Here is a 7,073-nt window from a genome sequence, read left to right on the forward strand (position 1 = left end):
GACCATTCCGTCGGTGTTGAATCGTTTGTTATAATGTCACTAATTTTTGACTTTCCAATTTTCTCACGTCTTCTTGATCATTCCAGTAATATCAACTTCGATTCTTCGTACACATTTACTCCAATTAGGTAGTTCGTTTCTCATCACTGCGTTGACCCTTGTATAAACTTCTTCGATGTGAGTAGTAAATTATCGTTGTCACTCACTTAACCTATCTTAGTTATTTCTTAACTCTTCCTGCACTTATTAACTGATTTTATTTCTTCTTATCAAAGACCGCTATGTCAACGCTGAGTTATTTCGTTATAGTGTCATTAATTTTCTTGATTTTTTCGGTTTTATTTTCCATTAGCGAACTGTAAGTCTGTTGTAGAGCATCAATTATTGATTGTTATCGTGCTTCGTTTAGTTTAATTGAAATATTATTGCAAGTCTTTAATAGTATTATTCTCTTCCATATATATTAAGACAATTGAGGTTAGTTCATTCATTCGTTTCTGCTGACAGTCGTATACTATGTTCTACGGAGTGGGTCCACAACTTGTTTCTGCGAAATTCCTGCATGTACGCTTCCTTTTACGATGTGCACTAGGTGCTTTCAACTTTCACTGCTTTTAATTATTTTATTGAATTAACATGTTGTGTATTTAAATGATGGTTAGAACACAAACATAGTAATTTTCCTTTTTCTTTTACGTTTCTACTATCTGCATGATTTGATAAGCAGTGTCACACTTCCTTTGGTTTAGGCACAATATTGTTATAAACATTTAGTAGTATTATGTTTTGTATCGAAACAATTAAAGTTAATTCCTACATTTGTTTCAGCTGGCTGTCGTAGATTATGTTCTACGAATATGGACACATAACCTGTCTTCGCATATACACTTCCTTCTACGATGAGTAATTGTTCACGAGGTATTTTCCACTTCCACTGTTTTGTAATTATTTTATTGAATTACACATTTTATATTTAAGTAATAGTTAGAGCACTCATAGTAATTTTCCTTTTTCCTTTTAGGTTACCACTATCTGCGGTATTTGACAAGCAGTGTTGTTCCATATATTACTGTACTCCGTTGTCTCTTAAAATCGTTCTTGTGGTCTGTTTCGATTGTGTTAGTTTTAACTTGTTCGAGTGTATTGTTCGTGGAATCCCTTTTACTTCGATCTTGACGTTTCGTGTGTGAATTTTGACAATAGTGCCTGGTTTATTGAAGTGTGTTAATATGCCTAGGTGTTTTATATATTTTATATCTAGTTGTATATAAGATATATTTTGTTTATTGTGGTTTTGTATATCCATATTTACTGTATATTAAATTGCTTGATATTTCCTGTTTGTTATAAAGGTGTGTATTCCTATCGTTCCATTCCTTTTTCCTTTCCTTTGAATTATTCATGAAGTTATTACGAGATTTGATTAAATTGTCGAATTGTAGGTTATCCTGATTGAATATAGTATTATGTCGTGATTTATTAATTAATTTGTGAGTCACGTTTGGATAATTGTTTCTTCATAGTTTATCCTTAGTCGAATTATGAAATTATAGGTTATGTTGTACTCTTTATATTTACTATTTCGTTAGAGTACCTATTTTAACTTTATTATCTCTTATTTGCCCTCGTATACTAATTCTCTATATATGACTACATTTAATTAAACTTTTATTTAAACAATTTCCATTTTCGTTGTATCATGTGTTCGTTTTGGATATTCGAATTGTCGCTCGCATTATTTGTATATTGCGGTTTTCCGTTTTTCGGTAGGGCACGTGCGTAGCGCGGGACGTGACACGTTGCTATTTCGTTCCCGTTTGAGATATTTCGTCGTTTAAACGCTACTGTCACTCCATTTTGGACGCCGAATAACGTGCACGCCTGTTTCATCCTCGAAACAAGCCCAATTATGCGCAAACTGCCATGTTTCATTGATATTACCATATGAAATGCTGCTATTTCGTACCCGTTTGAAATATTTCGACGTTTAAGCGCTACTGTCACTCCATTTTGGACGCCGAATAACGTGCAGGCCTGTTTCATTCTCGAAACAAGCCCAATCGTGCGCAAAATGCCATCATTGAACAAGTTTTACCTGCGAAGCGCTGCTATTTCGTTCCCGTTTGAGATATTTCTACGTTTAAGCGCCCTTTCCACTCTATATTACACGGCGAATGCAGTGCGAGCCTGTTTCGGCGTCGAAGCAAGCACAGCAGCTCGTAAATCGCACCTTGTCATCGATTTTGACGAAAATTAGTCGTCATTTCCTTCCGATTGGAGATATTTCGACGTTTAGGCGCTCATTTCACTCCATTTACCACGTCAAATGTAATGCACGGCCGCATCTGCGTCGAAACAAGCCCAACAGCTCATAAATCGCGATGGTTTTGTCGATTCTGACGAAAACTAGCCGCCATTCCATTCCCATCTCCTCCCCGTTGGTGATATTTCGACGTTTAGGCGCTCATTTTTCTCCATTTACACTTGAAGTGTAATGCAGGTCCGTTTCTGTGTCGAAACAAGCCCAACAGCTCGCAAATCGCGATGATTTCGTCGATTTTGACGAAAGCTAGCCGTCATTGCCTTCCCGTTGGAGATATTTCGACGTTTCGGCGCTCATTTCACTCCATTTTTCACGCCAAATGTACTGCACGCCCGTTTGTGCGTAGAAACAAGCCCATGTAACGTTCTTGTTTGTTTCAAATCGATTTTAAACCGTTGAATTTGCAAAAATTTTTTTTTGTTTATGGTGATTTAATTTAATTGGATTTGATTTAATTTGAATTTAGGAGGAAGAGAAAATTTAAATGATATGATTGTATTTAAGATATTGATTTGAGATTTCCGATTGAGATCTATTTCTAAAGTTTAAAAAATTCTTTTTTATCGAAACTTTCGATTTACACGGTAGTTGCTGCCACCAGAAATAGTCTAAGGACTATTTCGATTAGAGAAATTTCTTTAGATATTTTATTAATGAATTAATTGCTCGTGGGTAGCGTTAACTAATATTCAGGCTACTGATAGATAAATTCCACATTTTCGGCTAACCTGCTATGTGCAGGGATACTGGCACGGGAGAGGATTAAAGCTGGGTAAGATAAATATTTGTGCTCGTTGCACGGATTTTATTTGAATGTTGAATTATTTAGATTGTTACGTGTATATGTATATATGTATATGTATGTCGGAGAGGTGACGGCCATAGGGTTGTGGGCGTTTGATATATCTTCATTGGAACTGGCCATCGTCGCGGTATAACAAAGGGACGGTTTGCTAACACGAGTATGGATAGTACAGGCTTGACAATCAACCGTGGCGGTTGGACACTCGCGATACTAGTGATTTTGGTCTTAGGTTCAATAACGAATCCGCGGACAACGGGATGATAGATCTACTTGCGCGATACACTAACTCAAGCGTGTAACACTCACGAACCGTAAGGCGTTACTCCTCGTCGATGAGATTGCAAAAAGGGAATGCATCTCCGTCCCGATGATGCCACCGAGGAAAACTATGATGGAGTGTGTCTAAGGACGCGAGATCATCGGATTCGTCGAGGACAACCTTCGTTCAGAAAGTAAGGGAAATTGGCGTTGCTGCTAATTGGTCAATCTCCATATCGGTGGTTAGAAAAAGATGCTAGCCGCCCTCGAGGGAAAGTTGCTAGTGGGAGACGCCGCTCGTTGAAAAATAGGTCTCCCCTATCTTCCCGTAGTTGGGACAAAGACCGTTTGTCTGTTTGAAGGACTTTAGTTGACTAAATCTTAAGATCTATAACGGGCCCTCAGGCTAGCTGAACATGTACTGCGGAACCGCATCGACATCTGGCAATCATCTGTGACGGATGAAAAGGGAGAGAGAGTGCGTTTCGTCCCGGGACTACCGGTGGACTCGTCAGTAAGGCTATGCCCGGTAGTCCCTGCCTTAGACGTAGAGGGAGTCTCGCTAGGTGCGGTATTTATATCAATCGCTCGTATATTCGACCGCTAGCGAGTTAGACAGACAGACTCGTTGTCGTCGTAGCCCTCTAGTGTTGGCGGTTGGTACCCGCGGATCGCCCGGGAGGTGTTGCGCCGCGTTGATGCCTCGACCTGTCGGCGTCCTGTTGATATCGATCCGCCACACATCTTACTCGAAGATTAGGGTCTGCGTGTGGCGAGCTACGGGACAGAGACCGTTGGAATGTTTACTGTCGAGTGTTACGGCTATTTCCTTTTTAAAGGGAGCTATAGAGTTACTCCATGCCTTTGTTAGACAAAGCGTTCATCCCGTGACCGCGGCTACGTTCGGCGACTGACTGTCGCCCCGAGCCCAAGTTTATTATCACAAATCGCAAACAAGTACAATGATCGCAAATCGCTTAATTACAGCTGTAAACTTTAATTACAATTCTACGGATTCTCCGAAGTTCCAGGGAAGGTCTTCGGTGTCCTCTCATCTCCGACACGGCCATCCTGACTATCACACGTCCTCGTGTGCAACTAAAATATTGAGTTTTTTTTCAATATTAAATTCGCTACAAATAGCATTATTTATAGCCTAGCTAAATCAAGGGTCCGGTTTAACAGTAAATTTTGTTCAGAGATTTGGTAATAAAAGGAATAAGAGAAACAAATTAATGACATCATGATTGGTATTGAAAATGCTAGTTGCATCCTGCATGTTGTTAATCTGGTCGCAATGACATGATGGACCATTTTGATTTCGCTCCCGGTGAATCTCGATTTTCTGGATCGCACGACCGTCCAAAGTTTTATTACATTATCGCCCCAAGAGCATGTGGGTCTAGCACACGATCCGACAGGCTTCCTAACATTAGCACCCAATGGTACATTTGAACCCATTGCACGGCCTCCACTCAATGGTACATTTAACCCATTGCACGGCCTCCACCCAATGGTACATTTAACCCATTGCACGGCCTTCCTGACTTTTCTTACATTATCGCTCCGAACACATGTGAAATCCATCACACGGTCACATTGAGCTTTCCTACACTACTCTGCTAGGCGTTATCGTCATCGTGCTTGTGATCCTCCGAGATCGGGGTACTCATATCGCCATGGTCGCTGTTCTCGCCATCGCTACAGACGTTCAATTCAGCAGGGATACGACTATTCGGCATTTTCCTCAACCTATCATGACTATATTTATAGGATCGTTTGCCACCTACTGTTTTCAACACATATCTATCCCCGTCTAAAATTTCTGTTATTACAAAAGGGCCCTTGAATTTCGGGTCTAACTTAGTCTGATTCCTCTCTTCGTTTTTGAGTAATACATAGTCGCTGAGATTGAATTTAACTATCCTAGCTCTAGTTTTGTCCCACCTGTTTTTATCATATTTGGCACTCGCTCCCATGTTTTTATCGCCTGTTGTTTTACATTGACGAGGTCTACTTCTCTTTCTTCGGTACTATCGGGTAGGGACAATCCGTAGGGTCTTGCTACTTTACCGATTAGCAGTTCCAATGGGCTCGACTTAGTCACACGGTTGGTGGTACAATTCAAAGCCAGGTGGCTTTCCCCAATCGCGTCTTGCCAAGACCGCCCGGTCGTTTCTATTGTGGTGAACGTGTTTTTGAGCGTACCCATGATACGCCCCACCTGCCCATTGGCCGTACTAGCACCGGTTGCTATCAAGTGAAGTTTAATGTTTTTATCCTGGCAAAAACTTTGAAATTCTTTGTCCGTGAAGCATCTTCCCTGGTCCGCTATTACCCGGCAGGGACTCCCGAATAAAAATATAGCGGACTTAAGTGCTTCAATGATGTTACGAGAATCTAGTTTACAGGTGTGACGCAGGTATATGAATTTGGAAAACGCGTCGACTAAAACAATGGCATACTCTTTCGAGTCACTCTTCCCGCTCAATTTGTCCGTTATGTCCATATGCACTGTATGCCAAGGTATGCTGGTCTTAGGTATAGGATGTAATTCAGCTTTTTTACCTGAATTAGCCTTCGAAACTCGACAAGCATGGCAGTTCTCGACGAATTTACGAACATACTTCGCCATTCCCTCGAACCAGTAATACTCGTAGAGTTTCTCGAGCGTTTTATCCCAACCTAAGTGCATAATTGTCTGATGCACATGGTTAATGACGGACCATCTAAAGCCTCTCGGAACAATAGGTAAGCAGAGGGTTCTGCCTTTTCGTTGAACCTTACGGTAAAGGGTACCGGATCGTAACTCGTAGGTGTTCGCGATATCGTCCGCAAGCTCATCGTTCTGTATTTTATTAACGATTTCTACAATTTGTGGATCGCGACGTTGTTCCGCTAATAGCCAGTCTTCGGAGATCTCGGCTAGATTAATCTCCTTCTCTGCGACTTTGTTGATCATACGGTGGTTCGAGTCTACGGGGTTTCGCGAAAAGAAATCTACGTGGGCAATTCGTTTACCCTCTCGATACATGATGTCGAAATCAAATATTTGCAAATAAGCCCACCGCCAATAAACCCGGTCGTTTAAATTTACTTTGCTGCTGGAGGCTTTCAAGGAATTACAGTCGGTAACAACTAGGAATTTCCGCCCGTGTAAATAGTGTCAAAAATGCTTGACGGCGCTTACTACTGCTAGTGTCTCCAGTTTGTACGAATGATATCTGGAATCCGCGGGACTGGTCCTTTTACTATAGTATTCAATGACTCTGTTTTTCCCCTCGACCTTGTGCATTAAAATAGCCCCATACCACTCCGAACTAGCGTCGGTATGCAGTTCTATGGGCTGTTTGGGGTCAAATATCATTAACACCGGCGCATCGGTCAGGACGGAAATCACCTTTTGTCTTATCTTTTCGTGCCTATCGGTCCAAGTCATGTTTTTATTATCGGAAGTAAGCGCATACAAGGGTTTCATTACCCGTGAAAATTTAGGGACGAATTTTCGGAAATAAAGGGCTAAACCTATGAACTGCCTGAGCTGTGTGACGGTCGTTGACGCAGGTAAAGAACTCAAGGCGTGCATTTTACCCGGATTGGGACGAACTTCTCCGTCGTAAATTACATATTCCAAATAGAGTACCGATGCCTTCAGAAAAGAACATTTTGAAAAGTTAAAGGAGAATC

The 7,073-nt window shown here is 41.1% G+C and overlaps 1 long non-coding RNA gene across 1 annotated transcript; it reads left to right on the plus strand.

Annotated features, from left to right (window-relative positions):
- The first annotated feature begins 403 nt into the window (after window positions 1-403).
- On the plus strand, window positions 404-1,074 carry LOC117207105. The gene is made up of 3 exons (XR_004487468.1): window positions 404-564; window positions 829-918; window positions 1,022-1,074. It is a non-coding gene; the product is annotated as an uncharacterized LOC117207105 (long non-coding RNA).
- The last annotated feature ends 5,999 nt before the right edge of the window (window positions 1,075-7,073 follow it).

The sequence above is a fragment of the Bombus bifarius genome, unplaced genomic scaffold, assembly GCF_011952205.1.
Source record: "Bombus bifarius isolate JDL3187 unplaced genomic scaffold, Bbif_JDL3187 scf7180000008020_frag, whole genome shotgun sequence".
Lineage (NCBI taxonomy): Eukaryota > Metazoa > Arthropoda > Insecta > Hymenoptera > Apidae > Bombus > Bombus bifarius.